The sequence below is a fragment of the Geotrypetes seraphini genome, chromosome 1 (genome assembly GCF_902459505.1).
Source record: "Geotrypetes seraphini chromosome 1, aGeoSer1.1, whole genome shotgun sequence".
NCBI classification, from domain to species: domain Eukaryota; kingdom Metazoa; phylum Chordata; class Amphibia; order Gymnophiona; family Dermophiidae; genus Geotrypetes; species Geotrypetes seraphini.
Window position 1 is genome coordinate 164,135,072 of NC_047084.1, and position 17,681 is coordinate 164,152,752.

Genomic DNA, 17,681 nt, shown 5'->3' on the forward strand with positions numbered 1-17,681 from the left:
GCGTTTTTCTTGGAAGGCATTGGTCGGGTTGCTGGGGGGGGACCATCAAGTTTCGGATCAGTTGTCTATACGGGGGAATCCGCAGTTTCTGCCTGGCTGTGATAACTCGGTCTTTGTGCGATGGACTGGAGAGGGTTTTCTTCTTCTTGAGCATTTATTGGATGAGGAGGGGGCGATAAGACCTTGGGGAGACTTTCCCATGCTTCATTCCTTGGGTGTGGGAGGTCTGTTTGCGTATCGGCAAATTCATCATTATGTGAGGTCCTTGGCGCGCCCGGGCTTACGGTTTCGCTTGGGTAACCAATTTCGTCTATTTTTTGCCCAATTTTATGCTTGTGGCTTGACGGTGTCTGCGTTGCATGGGGCTTTGCGGCGGCTTACTCCTCAGAAGTCTTATACGGCTTTGGAGAACCGCTGGGGTAGAGATCTGGGCATACCTGGTGAGTCCTTGAACTTTCCTTCCCTTATTGGACGTATCTCTTCTATTTCTATTAGTGCAGAACTGAGGGAATGCCAATTTCGAGTGGTTTATCGAGCGTATTTTTCCCAAGAGCAGGTCCACAAGGTTGGGGGCATTTCTTCTCCAATCTGCCCTAAGTGTACACTGGGGTGCAACTCCTTTTTCCATGCATTTTGGGGATGCCCTCGAGTGAAAGTCTTTTGGAGAGCCATACTCCGCTTTTTGGAGTGGCTGGTTGGTCACGCTATTCCGATGTCTCCGGTAGGCTTGCTTTTGGATAGATATGAATCTTTGCGAGTGCCTGCTCGGAGACATCGGTTGCTGATCCGGAAAGGCGCTGTTATAGGAAAGAAGGTCATTCTTAGCGTTTGGACGCAAGACATAGCGCCTGCTTACTGGGCTTGGAGGAATCGTTTTCATAATTTGATGCTCTTGGAGCAGCGCCATGCTCGATTATCTGTCAGGCGGTCGAAGATTTTCCTGCAGACCTGGGACCCCTACATTTCCTCGCTTTCCCTTAGGGCCAGAAGTCTGGTCTTAAATTCACTCTGTTGCTGATACCTTATGCTCTCAGCTGTTTTCCCCGGGTTGGTGGGTGGATGTTTGGGTGAGTGTGAATGGTGGGTATGAGTGGTTGGAAGTATGTGGAGTTCGGTGGGTAGGGTGGGATTACACATTGTGGGTGGGAGGATGGGATTTGGTTCTCTTGTTTTGTTTGATATGTGCTGAGCGGCATAAGCAAACAGCTTGCTCAGCATAATCCTTTCTTGCTGGGGTTTTGGGTATGGATTGGGTCTCATGGTGTGGGTTTGGGTTGGGGTGGGGGTTTGGGCTTTGGAGTGGGTGGGGATTGGGGGGATTCTTTGGTTGGGGTGAAAATGTGTTTGATGGTACGTTTGGTGTTCGCGACCTTGTTGTACTGTAGTGCTGTATTGTGTATTTACTGCTGATGTGCCAATAAAACATGATTTATACTACAAAAAACAATTATGTTTTTAGATGTATCTAAATAAACATAATAACAAAAAATTTATCTTTTTTTATGTCATCTTAGCATATTTTATGCTGCAGAACGAATTATTTTTTTTAACATGTATTGTTATGGGAAAACACGTTTCACATAACGAACTTTTCGCATAACAAACTTGCTCCTGGAACGAATTAAGTTCGTTGTGTGAGGCACCACTGTAAATGGTGTTTGAAAACTGCACTCTGAAGGTCAAATAACTCGATTTGTAAATGTTTTAGCCTACTGTTGGCTGAGAAATCTGGTCCACAGTGTTCTCATCCCAGTGCCTAACAGGATAAACAAAGTGAATCAGATGCTATTATTTGACTTTGTAAGTATTAATAGAATAAATGACAACTGAGACATTGGTGAAAGGTGACTAGGAGGAAGGGGATTTTTTTTTTTTTTAATCTTTATTGATTTTCAAACTTTGACAGTGCAATACAATTAATTGAACATAAAATACTGCATAAAACGCACTATTAACTACACAAGTAATACATAAAACAATAATTTTCTCCCACCCTCCTCCCAATTATTAATTCAATAAGACATTTGATGTGATTTAAGTAATTTTAATCTTCAAAATACATTTCCCTCCCCCCACCCACCCATCCTGGATGTGTAAGGAAATCTAAGAAAAAGAAGAGATACATGACCCTTATTGCGAGGTAACAAATGTAGTCAATAGGCTCCACACTTTATTAAATGAACTACTAAACCCCATACATTCCGCATTCATTCTCTCATATTTATATGTGGTAAGAGGAAGGGAATCTTAAGAGCACTGGCATAGTAAGGGAGGTGCCGTCTATTATGCCAGTCTTTGTAAAGGGCGCAGGCATCCGTTCTCTTCGCCCCCTCCTTCCCGACCCACCCCCCTACTGTGCATGTGCACCCATCCCTTCCCCTCGTACCTCTTTAATTTTCCTGCGCAAACAGCATGATGAACTTGCCGCCCGCTTCGGTGTTGTCTCTCTCTGACGTCACTTCTAGGCCCTGCGCCTAGGAAGTGTCGTCAGAGGGATGGCCGATATGATACGAGCAGCAAGTTCACGCTGTTGCTCTCCCCTGGAAATTAAAAAAGGTACGGGTGCACGTGCGGTGGGACTTTTTAAATGTTATGCGGGTCCTGGCCAAATTCAGCCAGGACCTGCACAACTGTCTTATATAAACCCAGCAGAATATTGTCTGGAACCCATATAAGCTCCGGAGGCCGCTGCTTCCATAATTAGTCCTGGCTATTCAGTTCTGATGCCTCCTCCACTTCATGCAGATCTCTCTCATATATATTCATTGTGGATAGCCTGAAAATCTGACTGGCTCAAGGTATCCCCAAGAATATGTTTGGGAACCAATGGAATAAACAGTAGATACAGAGGAACATACTGGTAAATATTAATCTGGCAGCAGTCAGTAAATTTTTTTTTTTTTTTAATACTGATCATTACTGGCTAAATTAGCTCTGAATATTCAGTGCTGGGCCATGTGTAGGCAAGAAAATTGAATAGCCATGGAATGTGTGGCTCAGTGGTTAGAGCTACAGCCTCAGCATGCTGAGGTTGTGGGTTCAAATCCTCCATTGCTTCTTGTGACCCTGGGCAATTCACTTAGTCCCCCTATGCCCCAGGTACATTAGATAAAGTGTAAGCCTACTGGGACAGATAGAAAAACATGCTTCAGTACCTGAATGTAAACCACTTAAATACTAAAATTAATTATGGAAGCAGTGGCCTCCAGAGCTTATATATATGTCTGGGCCCATATAAGACAATTGTTAAGGTCTTGGGCGAATTTGGCCAGGACCTGCATACATTAAAAACACAAAAAAAATGGAGCCCTTCTGATCCCCCTTTCCTCAGTGATACCAAACCTCCCTCAAACTCTCCTCCTTCTATAGATAGATAAACAGATATATGCAATGACAATTTTATAAAACCCTGCTTAAACATTAAAATCATACACTATAGCTATGCAGATGATATAACAATTGTAGTCCTGATCAGCAGATACTCTACAATTTCTTTCTCCTATAATCCAGAGAGTGGACTCCTGGATGAAGGGCTTTAAACTCAAACTCATCCCAGACAAAACTAAAATCTTCCTGGCTTCACATTCCAATAAGATCACAGAGAATACTATAACGTTGAACAGCATTACATACTCTATTATGCCGGTTATAAAAATCTTAGGGGTTTATTTAGACCAAAATCTATCACTCGATGCTCAAATTAATGCACTAGTTAGGAAAACTTTTTTAATGCTATGGGAATTACGATCAATTAGGGCATAGTTTGATCTTTCCTCATTTAGACTACTAGTAAAATCATTGATTTTGAGTTTCCTGGACTATTGTAATATCATTTATCTAGCCTCCAGTAAAAAGAATATCAAAAGGTTGCTTTTCAACTTGAAAAAATTTGATCATGTAACCAAATTCTATCAGAAGCTACATTGGCTCCCTGTTGAGGCAAGAATATTATTCAAGTTAGGTTGTACAGCAATTATTATTCAAGTTAGGTTGTTACAAGACATTGTTTGGCTTTATACCTGATTATATTAGTGATCACTTTAAATTTACTGACAGAAAATATTGCACATACAAAATATTTTTCCATAGAATTTTATCTTTTCAAGCTGGTTCGTGGGATAAACCCTTTTCAGTCCTGATGACAAACTCCAACTCCTATCTTTCCTTTAAAAAAAATGCTAAAGACCTACTTATTTGACAAATTCTTCTGAATGTGATTATAATACACTGTGCTTGTACAGTCTTTTGGTTTTTGTTAACTGTGTTGAATTTATTATAGTATGTTAAATTAAACAAGTAAAATGCTTGTCTGTACCCTCAGGTCTCATATAATTGACCCCATAGAGGCTAGAAGGTAAATCCAAACTTTCAAATATGTGCCACTATTTCCAAATTTACTATATGGACTCAGGCTCACAAAGCTTCAGAGTACACTCCTTCCTCCGTATTCGCAGTGGTTGTGGGCGGAAGATAGCCACGAATACGGAAAAACTGCAAATAACTTTTTATGTTATTCATGGGTTTTCTTGTAACAGCCACCGTTTTTGCTATTGAAACCGCGAATAACTGATAGCAGGCAAGGAGAGATTTTCACCAATTTTCAGGCTGATAGCAGACAAGCAGTGATTTTCTCCATGCATGCTGGGAAGTAGCGTTTTCCTCTGTGCACACTGGGAAGCTGGGAAGCAGCGATCTTGAGGGTGAAAGACTTTAAGCAGCGATTTTGTGGGTGAAAGCATGGAAGCAGCGATTTTATCAATGTACACTGGGTAGCTGGGAAGCAGTGATTTTGAGGGTGAAAGCATGGAAGCAGCAATTTTCTGAGTGAATGCTGGTAAGCGCTAAACTTTATCGGTACAGGACAGTACAGGTACTTTATTCATGATGTAATTTGGGGGGGGGGGGAGGAGTCAACATGTGGTGCAGTGGTTTGATCTACAGCCTCAGCACCCTGGGGTTGTGGGTTCAAACCCTGCGCTGCTCCTTGTGACTCTGGGCAAGTCACTCAATCCTCCTTAGCCACAAGTACGTTAGATAGATTGTGAGTCCACTGGGACAGATAGGGAAAATGCTTGAGTACCTGATTGTAAAAACCGCTTAGATAACCTTGATAGGCGGTATATAAAATCCTAATAAATTTGAAACTTGAATAAGAGAAACCGCGAGTGCTGAAACCGCAAATATGGAGGGGGAAGTGTAACTTGCTTTGCCCATGCTTATTGGTCCTCACTGTGGTGAGCAAAGGAAGCCTCTGTTGCCTGGGTTTGACTCACCAAAATCCCTTTCACTGATTGCAAAAGTGGTGAAATGCGAAGTAGAGCTTCCATGTTTATGTTCCCTCCCTGATTGAGCTTGGCTCAGAAGGAGTTGCCAGGGGGCTCTTGTCCAAGAACAAAATAACTTGTAAATATTTCAACATATCATTTATCTCCTTTTATAAATCAGTTTATCTGGTCTTTGTGTAACCAATGAAGTTCACTGATCTTCCATTCAAGGTAAAGCATACAATGCAGCCTACGCTCTTTCAACTATCAGACAGCAGCTTTTAGAGCTGCAAAACCACACATGAGCTGCAAACACTTTGCAGAATATGCTATATTTTGCAATATAGAAAATATAAGACCTAAAAATTAAACAAACACTACTACTACTACTAAATAACATTTCTACAGTGCTGATAGAATTTTCTTAACCCATGACATGTTACACATTTTTAGGTATCTAGTGACATTGCTGAAGGGTTAGAAGGAAAGATTTGTCTTTTTGCTGATGATACCAAGATTTGTAACAGAGTAGACACCGAGCAGGGAATGGAAAACATAAAAAAGGATCTACAAAAGTTAGAGGAATGGTCTAATATCTGGCAACTAAAATTCAGTGCACAAAGAAATGTAGAGTAATGCATCTGGGGATTAATAATCGGAAGGAGTCGTATATGCTGGGAGGTGAGAGGCTGATATGCACGGATGGGGAGAGGGACCTTGGGGTGATAGTGTCCGAAGATCTAAAGGCAAAAAAACAATGCAACAAGGCAGTGGTTGCTGCCAGAAGGATGCTGGGCTATATAAAGAGAGGCGTAACCAGTAGAAGAACAAAGGTGTTGATGCTCCTGTACAGGTTGTTGGTGAGACCCCACTTGGAGTATTGTGTTCAGTTTTGGAGACTGTATCTGGCGAAGGATACAAAAAGACTTGAAGCGGTCCAGAGGAGGGCGACGAAAATTATAGCAGGTTTGCGCCAAAAGATGTATGAGAGACTGGAAGCCCTGAATATGTATACCTTAGAGCAGGGGTGTCGAAGTCGGTCCTCGAGGGCCGCAATCCAGTCGGGTTTTCAAGATTTCCCCAATGAATATGCATGAGATCTATGTGCATGCACTGCTTTCAATGCATATTCATTGGGGAAATTCTGAAAACCCGACTGGATTGCGGCCCTCGAGGACCGACTTCGACACCTGTGCCTTAGAGGAAAGGAGGGACAGGGGAGATATGATTCAGACATTCAAATACTTGAAAGATATTAACATAGAGCAAAATCTTTTTCAGAGAAAGGAAAATGGTAAAACCAGAGGGCATAATTTGAGGCTGAGAGGTGATAGACTCAAGAGCAATGTAAGGAAATTCTTCTTTATGGAGAGGATGGTGGATGCCTGGAATGCGCTCCTGAGAGAGGTAGTGGAGATGAAGATGGTGACGGAGTCCAAAAAAAGCGTGGGATGAACACAGAGGATCTAGAATCAAAAAATAATAGCAAATATTGAAGAACTAAGTCCAGTACTGGACAGACTTGCATGGTCTGTGTCTGTATATGGCCATTTGGTGGAGGCTGGGCTGGGGAGGTCTTCAATGGCTGGGATGGTGTAGATGGGCTGGAGTGAGCTTTGATGGAGACTTCAAGTAGCTGGAACCTAACAACAGTACGGGAAAAGCTTTGGATTCTTGTCCAGAAATAGCTAAGGAAAAAAATCCAACAAATTTTTAGATTGAATCGGGTTGGGCAGACAAATATATTGTATGGAATGGTTTGTTTGTACATGTTGTCAAATGTATGAGATACTATGCAATAAATCATATTTTAAGAAGAAAAACATAAGGTTCTTGCCCAAGGAATCTGATTTCATAAGCTATTGACTTTTGAAAGGTAAATTGATGACTATCCTATGGAAGAATGATGCACTGTACTGAGAGATGTGCTAATCTTTGTGTAGCCTAATGTGGGACCACTTGATACCAGTGATCATAACATGATCAGATTTGATATAATCTTTGGAGACTATAATACCATGAAAAGAATGGTAAAAAATAAACTTAGAGAAGCAGCTACAAAGGTCAAAAATTTACATCTGGCATGGATGTTATTCACAAATAGAGACAAACCTGGAGAGAAAGTTCACCATGTCCATAGATAATAAACCACAAAATGTGGGATGATAAAAGACAAAGGAGGCCACCAGTCAATGTGAAGATACAAAGCAGTCCATTTATTCACACAGTGTCAATGCTTTGTATTTTCACAGGACTGGAGGCCTCCTTTGACTTTTATTGTCCTTCTTTTTGTGGTTTACTGTTATTCAAAAATACCATCCTAGAAGCCCAGACCAGATATATTCCATATATTAAAAAAGGAGGAAGAAAAGACCAAACGGCAGCCAGTGTGGTTAACAAGTGAAATGAAGGAAGCTATTAGAGCTAAAAGAAAATCCTTCAGAAAATGGAAGAAGGATCTGGCTAACAATAATAGAAAACAGCATATGGAATGGTAAGTCAAATGCAAGGTGCTGACATGTAAGGCAAAGTAAGACCTTGAAAATCTCTTAATGAAAATGCAGTTAATCTAAAATAATAATAAAAATAAAAGAAGATTGTGTGACAGGCAAAAACACATATAGTAAAAACCTTTTTGTGGGTATATTAGAAGCAAGAAGCTGGAAAAAGAATTGTTTGGATCATTAGATAATTGAAGGAGAAAAGGGGCATTCAGGGAAGACAAAGCCATAGCGTAGAGATTAAATTAATTCTTTGCTTTGGTCTTCACAGGGGGGTTATCGGTGTCAGAAATGGTATTCAATGCTGATGAGTCAGAGAAACTAACAAATCTTTAACACTGGAAGATGAAATGGGGCAATTTGACAAACTGAAGAGTAGCAAATTGCCTGGACCTTTACATGGAAAACACACTGGGGGCATCAACTTAGCTAGTCAGTGATCAGTCTAATAACCAGCTAAGGGAGTGCATGAAATTAGGACAGCAAAACAACTATCCTAACTTTATATTCCAAGTTAATCGTGCACTGGTCTGAATATCAGCCTGGTTAACTTCTGGGCCAATGCACATACCCGGATATTCAATGCAGGGAGCTGCACATATCCCGGCACTGAATATCTGAGGTTAGGTTAGCCTGTGGCTGGAAGCAACTTGCAGGTTGCTTATCGCTGTGTGCTGAATATAGAAACATAGAAACATGATGGCAGATAAAGGCCAAATAGCCCAACTAGTCTGCCCTTCCACACATCCACTATCTCCTATTGGGAATTTCACATAAGGATTTAGGATTGTAAATTCATGAATTCAAGAAAGAAAAAATGTTAAACAAGGGCAGCAGAATACCTTCCTCAGAACTTACAATGCTAGAAACATCCTCGGACGAAGCGGACAGGGTGCGGGTGCTGTGAGGCGTCCGGCTGCTACTGCTGTGGAGGGGGAGAGGGAAAAGGGCTGCTTTTAGGAGGAGGGGTGTGCTGGGGGGCAGGCAGCAATCTTGGTTTGCTTGGGGGGCCAGAGAGAGATAGGCAAGGGGCCAGGGAGAGAGACAGAGAGACAGACAGAAAGAAGTGGAGGGGGAGAGGGAAAAGGGGTTGCTTTGGGGGGAAGAGTGTGCTGGGGGGCAGGCAGCAATCTTGGTTTGTTCTGGGGGCCAGAGAGAGATAGGCAGGGGGCCAGGGAGAGAGATAGAGAGACAGACAGAAAGAAAGAAAGACAGACAGACAGACAAGGGGCCAGGGAGAGACACAAACAGAAAGAATGACAAACAGACAGGGTGCCAGAGAGACAGACAGCGGCCAAGAAGCGAGAAAGACAGACAGACAGACAGCGGCCAAGGAGAGAGAGAGACAAACAGACAGCAGCCAAGGAGACAGAGAGACAGAAAGAAAGACAGATAGACACATCTGTTCTAGCACCCGTTAATGTAACAGGCTTAAAGACTAGTAGTATAAGAGAAGTCTTTGGTGAAAGACTCTAACACAGTTATAAAAAGGAGAATGTCAGTCCTAGAATTCTGCAAACAAACAAAACTAGAAGTGGCTCATAGCACATTTATGATACTTGTAACGCTAGTTCTCCAAAAACATGCAGGTGCAAGTGAAGGCTGTTTATGACAGACTCGATACTGAATGTTAAAGAACGTGTTATATGGATTTTCTAAGGAAGCAAAATCGCAAAACGCGTCAGAACCCAGAATCAGCGGTATACTTTCAAAAAGTTTTTCAGATTAAGTTCATGCAGTTTTCTATATCTTCATTTTGGAATGTTTTCATGATTGAAAATCAGTGCAATGATTCGAGAAGAAATTGACAGACGTTCATCTGCACGGGCTTGTCCCGTGGTCTGAAATCAAACCATCTCTGAGCACTGAAGGAAAGAAAGTACTAACTAGAGTTACAAGTATCATAGATGTGCTAGGAGCCACTTCTAGTTTTGTTTGTTTGCATATATTGTACTCTGTAAGTGTGCCAGAAAATAGTAGTTTGCTTCCCTGTTTGTTTTGGGAGTCCTAGAATTCTCACATCCTCCTCAAGCTGCAGCACTGATTTCTTTTAAAAAAAAATAAAATTCTTTATTTAATAATTTTAATACAGTAATCTCATTACAACACATAATTATCATTGAATGTAATTCATAGCCTTAATAAACTAATAAAGATAATGCATCTTATCTATACTACTATTAAAACAATCCCATTCCCTACCTCCCCCACCCACCTCCCTGGAGGCCTGGATTCCCAATCCATAAGGATAGGATAATATACATCTCATTTCTTTTATAGAACTTCTTTTTCCATTTCAATATAACTCTCCCATATATCATTAAACTTTGCCCATAAAATTATATATTGGCATATAAGGGGAAGAGTAATGGAGTAGTAAAGAAATCTGAATTCGACAAAGGTTTAGGGGAACCAGTAGTAAAAGGGTGTATCTCCCGGTTATATAAGATTATATATGAAGATAAAGTAATCAGAACTTCATAGATGAAAGCTGCAGCACTGATTTCAATGTGTAAATAGCCTCACGAGTGGTAGAGTAGCCCCTCCTGGAAAATACAGGTAGCTACTTTCCAATCAAAATTGGTTTGAGGCTACCTTATGCCTGATAATTATAACAACATGAGGAAAAAGTCAGAATTTTATCTTGTCATTCCTACCTTTATGGCAAATTTCTTTTCGAACTGTTTTTTTTTTTTTTGGGGGGGGGGCCTGCGGTATTAACTCTTTATGCCTAACTTCCCAGTGCTTAGTCACCTGTCTATTTTCATCACTTGTTTGTGTTTGCCTTTTTTTGGGGGGAGGGGGATTTAGCTCATAACTTTCCTGTAATAGTTAAAATCAAGTTAAATCCAGGTACAATAAGGTGTTTCCCTGTTTGCTGAGGGGTTCTAGTCTAAGTAACACCATCTAAGATTGAAAGGGAAGTCAATCACTCATTCCCATTGTTGTCCTGCTAAAATAAATTAGGCTGTATTGAGAAGAAAGAAAATTCTGTGCCAGCCTTCCCTAATTAAAATGAGCTAAAAGAGAACATTATAACATTATAAAGAGAAAGACAATATAACTTTACAAGATGAACAAATACTTAAAAAAGTCAACTTCAGATTATGACAAACCCTTCCATCAACTAAAAAAAAAGGATCTTGGTAGACCCCAGAGATCTTGAAAAATCTGCTAAAGGTATCATTTCTACCCAGCTACATAAATAATTCTTGTCTAACCCTGATTTAATGTTGAATGGAATACTGCCATCTACTGGTAGAAAGACCCAAGGTTTGAAACTATGTTTTCCTCTGCAGACCTGTTAACTGGCAATCCTTTGAGGATTAGGGATGTTCAATTGTTTGAAAAGACATGAAGGGATATTTTCAAAAGATCGTCTACGTTAAAATCGGGTCAACCTGCTCATAATGTCCCCCCCCCCCCCCAAAAGTCCATCTCACAGCAATTTTTTTTAACAGGAAACACATCCAGATTTCCAGTTTGAAAATATGTCGAGGAGATGTCCATCCTGATCAACCACTTTACAAACTGAAACATTTAAATTATAAACAGGGGAAAACATGGCACAAGGACAGCTGTCTGGCAACATTCTTTTCAACATGATCACACAGACACTCTTGCAGAACTGAGGAATAGCCTAGTGGTTAGGCAGTGGACGGTAAACCAAGGGAAACAGGTTCAAAGCCCACTGTAAATTTATTTTTTTTGTAAAAATGTATCTATTTATTTAAAAATTTAATACAGTACTCCCCCGAAATTCTTGGAGGTTTCATTTCAGGACCCCCTGCAAATTTCAAAAAACCGCAACTACAGTTTTTTTTGCCTGTCAAAAAGCAGGGGAGGCAGGAGAGGGCAGCTGGAGAGGCAGGAGAGGGTAGCTGGAGCACTGGCGGGTGAAGAAAATCACTCGCAGTCTGCTCTGACCGCCTCTTCCTGTAGTAAAGTCTGGCTACACCAATCAGGAGCTGCTTTGACACACAGCTTCTGATTGGTGCAGCCCGACTTTACTACAGGAAGAGGCGGTCGGATCAGACCATGAATGAGTGAGTCTGTGATTCACGAACCGTGGATTCGTGGGGGAACACTATACCGCCTGGAGTCACAGCGGTTTCCAATTAAACATACACAATGCAAAAACAAAACAAAACTCCAAAACAATGCAAAACATTCTTGAAAACATCATCAACACCATATAAAAATCAAATTTGCAAATCCTTCAATAACATATTAAAAGAATACAAGAAATGGCCAACACTGTAGGAAAGACAGATCAGAAATATGCGTCTACAGTTTGTTTTTCAACATCTCCTTCAAGCTGTAATGATCTGCGCATAATCTTAATTGCTCAGTAAGATTGCTCCAAAAATGATCCCTCCAGGAACAGAAAAAGACCCCCTGTACCTGAATGTACACTGCTTCAATAGCTTTCAACTTTGCTGGTGTCTTGTATCTTTAGGCAGTGGCGCAGTAAGAGTGAGCAGTGCCCCTCCCACGCATCTTCGCCCCCCCCCCTTTTGAACTTCTCCGGCATGAGAGTCAGCTCGCCATTTAACGTCACTTCCTAGGTGCAGCTGTCAGAAGTGATGTCAGAGAGAGCGTCGATGCAATCGCAGGCAGCAACCTCACGCCGGGGAAGTAAAAAAAGGTACGGGGCAGGGCAAGGGGGCGTGTGCACGTGGCAAGATGGAGAGGAGGAGGGGATGCTGCACCCATATCAAGACCGCTCCTCCCTTATAACGCCACTGTCTTTAGGTATATCTTCTGCAGTTCCTCAGTATTTCTCCTCCCTTGTCTCCCTATACATCGCCCTGGAAGCTCGGTTCATCTGGTAAGTCTCTCTTGTCGCTACCCTTCTCCTCTGCTGTCTACTGCCAACTCCATCCCTTCTGCCTTGCTGTGCCTTATGCCTGGAACATCCTGCCTGACTTAGTGTATCAGGCCCCCTTCTCTTGTGGCGTTCAAATCCAGGCTAAAACCCCACTTTTCTGAAATTGCATTTCAGACCACTTGTAGAGCGCCCATATGTGTTGTCATTTCCACTTTCCTCCCCTACCTCTAATCCCTTATATTTCCCCCACCTAAGTAACATGTATAAGTCACTTTTGTCCTATGTCTGTCTTAATTAGATTGTAAGCTCTTCAAGCAGGGGTCATCACCTGCATGTTTGTTGTGCAGCGATACATGAATCTGGCGGCATTTTATGAATAATAAATAGTCGTAGTAGTTGGTTCGGTATTTTTCTGCTCCTGGAGGAAGCTCCAGAAAAAAATTTTATAGTTACAGTGCTATTTGAACCTGGGTCCCTTGGTTCACAGTCCACTGAACCAACCACTAGGCCAGTGGTCTGAAACTCGCGGCCCGCCAGGGACTACTTTGAGGCCATTGTTCTGGAACATTGCCCGCCTCACTGCTGTCACCTCACGCAAGCGCTTTCCTGCGTCTGTACGCGATGGTGAGGTGGAGTGGAGAGAACAATCGCTTACAGACACAGGAAAGCGCTTGCGTGAGGTGACAGCAGTGAGGCGGGCAACGTTCCAGAACGTAAGGTAACCACTGGAGGCAGGGCAGCTTGTGCGTGTGTACGTCACCTCGTGAACTCTCGCAAAATTCGGCACCTCTCCTGGCGACTGCTTGATGTAAGATGGTGGTTGTGTCTGGTGCTGGGGGAGGTGAGAGCTGAAGGCGGTTGCAGACGCGACCACCAGACACTTAAGGCACAAGTCGGATATTGATTCTCCCCTAGAGGACTACACCAAAATCTTGTGTCTTGCAGTTGATACATTAGAATCTACATCACAATTTTGCATGAGGTAAAACTCTTTATAGCTTATAAATCTTTCCTTAATTGCTTCTGATAATTTCAGCTATACACAGCGGTCTGCCCACCCTTACCCTTTACTCTTCTAAATTATAAATCACCTTGAACTCCTTCTGGGGTGTATTAGTGAACCATAAATATTTATGTAACGTAATGTGATCAGGTGCGCATTGTCAGCTCTCCTGGCCTTCTGCCTCAGAGCAGGTACTGATTTTAGAGAGGACAGAGCTGACAATACATAGCTGAACACTGCAACCCCATGTCTGCTTCTTGGTTTGCAGCATCTGTTATTTCTCTTTGGGATTTTTGTTTGTCCCAGATTTAATGACCAATGGAATACAGCCACCTACTGGTAGAACTATTTGAACTACATCATATATTTCAGAGTGAAAGAGCCACTATTTGTTACATTTTCCACTACAGACTAGTGCTGCTCGATTCGCCGATTCACTTTGGTGAATTGATTCATTTTTTTCCACAAATTAGACTCACCAATTCAGTGATGCTCAACATACCTCCAGGGCCTCCTAAAGCAACAGCAGCAGTGATGATGACTGGCAGGCAGATGCAGCGCTCTAAGCAGGCTATTTGTGGCTTGCCCCGCTAGGGCCTTCCCTCTGTCGCGGGCAGGCCAGGAATAGCCTGTTCAGAGCACTGCCTCTGTCCGCCAGTCATCGCTGCTGCTGCTTTAGGAGGCTCGACGGTTTATCAGATCTCTTGGGGGGGGGGGGGTCGGTCAGGAAGTGCTGCACAGGGGGCTGGGAGGGGGAGATGGAAAGTTTCTGCACATGGGGGAGAGAGGAAGAATTGCTGGGCATGGGGTGGAGGGAGGAGGGGAGGGGAGAGATGTAACAAAGACGTAGAAAGGGGAGAGAGGGAGAAATCTTGCATATGGTGGAGAGAAGGGAGACATGCATGGAGAAGAGAGATAGAGAAATGTTGGACACAGGGTGGAGGGCAGGGAGAGATGGTGCATAGGGAGAGATAAATGTTGCACATGATAATAGAGGGAGGAAGAGAGAGATGCTGCATGGAGGGGAATAGAGAGGTTTGACCTAGGGCACAAGGCAGAGAGAGAGAGTGAGATGGTAGACAGTGGAAAGAAACATAAATGTTGGATATGGCAGTGGAAAGGAAGATACAGAGATGGAAGATGAATGGTGAGCACGGAGAAAGAAGAAAATGTCAAATGAGCAGGAGACCTTTGTGAGTGAGTTAACAGAAGACAAACAGAAACCAGAGCCTGGGACCAACATGATTTCAATAATAAATTGACCAGACAACAAAAGGTACAGAAAATAATTTTATTTTCTATTTTGTGATTACAATCTGTCAGATTTGAAATGTGTATCCTGCCAGAGCTGGTATTAGACAGCTAGTGGGCACTCCTCCTGCTGCTGACAGTCGTGTGTGTGTGTGGGGGGGGAGGTGTTCAGGGTTTCCAGCTGGAAGGATTGTGCATCTTTTCTGCCGGCCAACTTTGGTTGTGGGAGAGGTTCAGGGGTTCTCTGCCACAGCTGCTCAGCTGATTGCTGCAGGGAGATTCCCTTGCCATGATGAGCTCAGCGGCAACGCGATTCTCTAAACGGCGCCTGTGACATGGACACTGGATAGAGAATTGGGGTGGTTAGGCGGGGTTAATGGATAGATGCAATTCTGTATAGGATTCTCAAAAGCTGACCGGGCGTCCTATACAGAATCAGGCACAAAATGTTTTAATGATGTGATAGCTAAAAATATAAGAAATAATTTTGTGAATATATCAACATTAATTATTCATGTGGCAGAGACTATATAATGATTTTCCCCTAAAGACCACTATTAGAGAAAGTGTGACAGTGTTTCCGCTCAGAAACGATCAATCAGAATAAAACAGGAATTCAAATAGATAATTATACAGTATGTAGTTTATGCAATGCATGCTTGACATGTTTTGTTAAAACTATGTTTTAAATTAATTCTTTCTAGAGTTACTCAAGGCCGTCTTGATTTGATAGACTATCAGAAAGTTATTGCGATGTCATCAGCTTGTGTAAGAATAATCAACTGTATCCTTTGGGGAGAATGTGGTACAGTGGTTAAAGCTACTGCCTCAGCACCCTGGGGTTGAGGGTTCAAACCTATGCTGCTCCTTGTGACCCTGGGCATGTCACTTAATCCCCCCATTGCCCCTGGTACATTAGATAGATTATAAGCCCACTGGGACAAAGAGGGAAAAATGCTTGAGTACCTGAATACATTCAGGTAAACTGGTCTGAACTTCCCTGGGAGAACAGTATAGAAAATGGAATAAATAGTGTGAAAAATTTCAGTCTCTGATAACCAGAGCTGGTATTGTGACATCATAATTAGAGAATGACACGGTGGTTGTTACCCACGAGTAGCTGCGGGTAACCCGACGAAATGGGGAAAGAAAAATAGTAGTCGCTGCGGGAGCGGGGACAAGGCCATTCACCGCCCTGTGGAGCAGTGAATGGTCTTGTCTCTGCAGTGAGGCATCAAGGATCACGCGGTCCAGCAGCCCCCACACGCCCGATCGCAGCGTTTAGTCAGCTCCCTCCCTCCACCTCACCTTATATGCCGAGTTTTCCGGCTTTCTTTTTCCCGAGCTGCACATGCGGCTGTGCGAGTTGATCAATCTTCTCCTCTGACGCAACCGGAAACAGGAAGTTGCAGGAAAGGAGAAGATTGATCAACTCGCGCAGCCACGCGTGCCCGTCTTTTTGAATGCATGTGGCTCAGGAAAAAGAAAGCCGGCAAACTTGGCATATAAGGTGAGGTGGAGGGAGGGAGCTGGCTAAACACTGCGATTGGGCGAGTGGGGGCTGCTGGACTGCGCGATTGCGCATGTTCCCGGCTCACACTAGGAAGGAGGGAGTGAAAGGGAAAAAGATTCTGGGCTAAGGGGATGAAGAGGGAAAGAAAGAAACCCATAGCAGGAAAAAAAGGGGAGGACAGGCAGGTGAGCCAGATGCTGGAAGCAGGGGGGGGGGAAGAAAGAGGGAGAGAAGCTAGATGGGGTTGAAATGAAGAGACACACTGGTATGGAAGAGGAAGATAGGGGAAATCTGGGCACAGAAAGGTAACAGAAAGAGGGGAAATTATGTGCATGGGGCATAGGGCAGAGACATAAAGGGGACATGCCATGGGGATGGTATATGGACACGGGGGGGGGCGGGGGCAATGCCAGATACATAGGGGAGATATTAGAAATGGGGAAAATAGGAACACAGAAGTGAGATGGTTTGTGGGGATGGGACAGGGACCGAGCTCGCAGGCTCCAGTGGCTTGCACAAATTACATTGTAACGTGCCACGAAAATAAGAGGGAGGGAGGTAAATAGATAAGCCACGTGAGAGGAGCTGAAGGGTGGTAGAAAGGAACAGATGGTGAAGGAGGGAGGGAAGGGTGGTGGTAGAAAGGAATAGAACAGACATTGAAAGAGGGTAGAGAGGAACAGACCCTGAAGGGAAATGTGGAAGACAGAGTGGGGAGAAGACGCTGGAAGGGAAGAAGACAGATGCCAGACTATGGGGGAGCAGAGGGAAGAAGATGGGTGCTAGACCAATTGGGGGGGGGTGAAGGGAGAGGCACAGGAACAGCAAATGGAAGACGCAAAGAGAAGACACACAGTGGATGGAAGGAATTGAATGAGAAGATGTGGAAAGCAGAAACCAGACAACAAAAGTAGAAAAAAATTATATTTATTTATTTATTTTTTGCTTTAGGATAAAATAGTATATTAGTTGTGTTGATAAAAATTTATAAACAAAGCCCTGCTAGCTGAACATCTCTTTCTCAAGTTCAGCAGCCAGAACTTTGATTTATAAGAAAGGAATAAGCTAAATATTGCAGTACTAAGGCTTATATGGATGCTGCGGGGATGGTGACAGGGCGATGAATGGGATGGCAGTGACGGTGACGGGGCGGTGAAGGGGATGGCGGTGACGGGGGGTGAAGGGGATGGTGGGCCGGGGCAGTGATGGGGACAGATTTTTTCCCCGTGTCATTCTCTAATCATAATGCCTCATTCCAACAATGACTAAGCCAACCTCATCAGTGATGTCACAATGGTTTCATTGTGCTATACTTGGC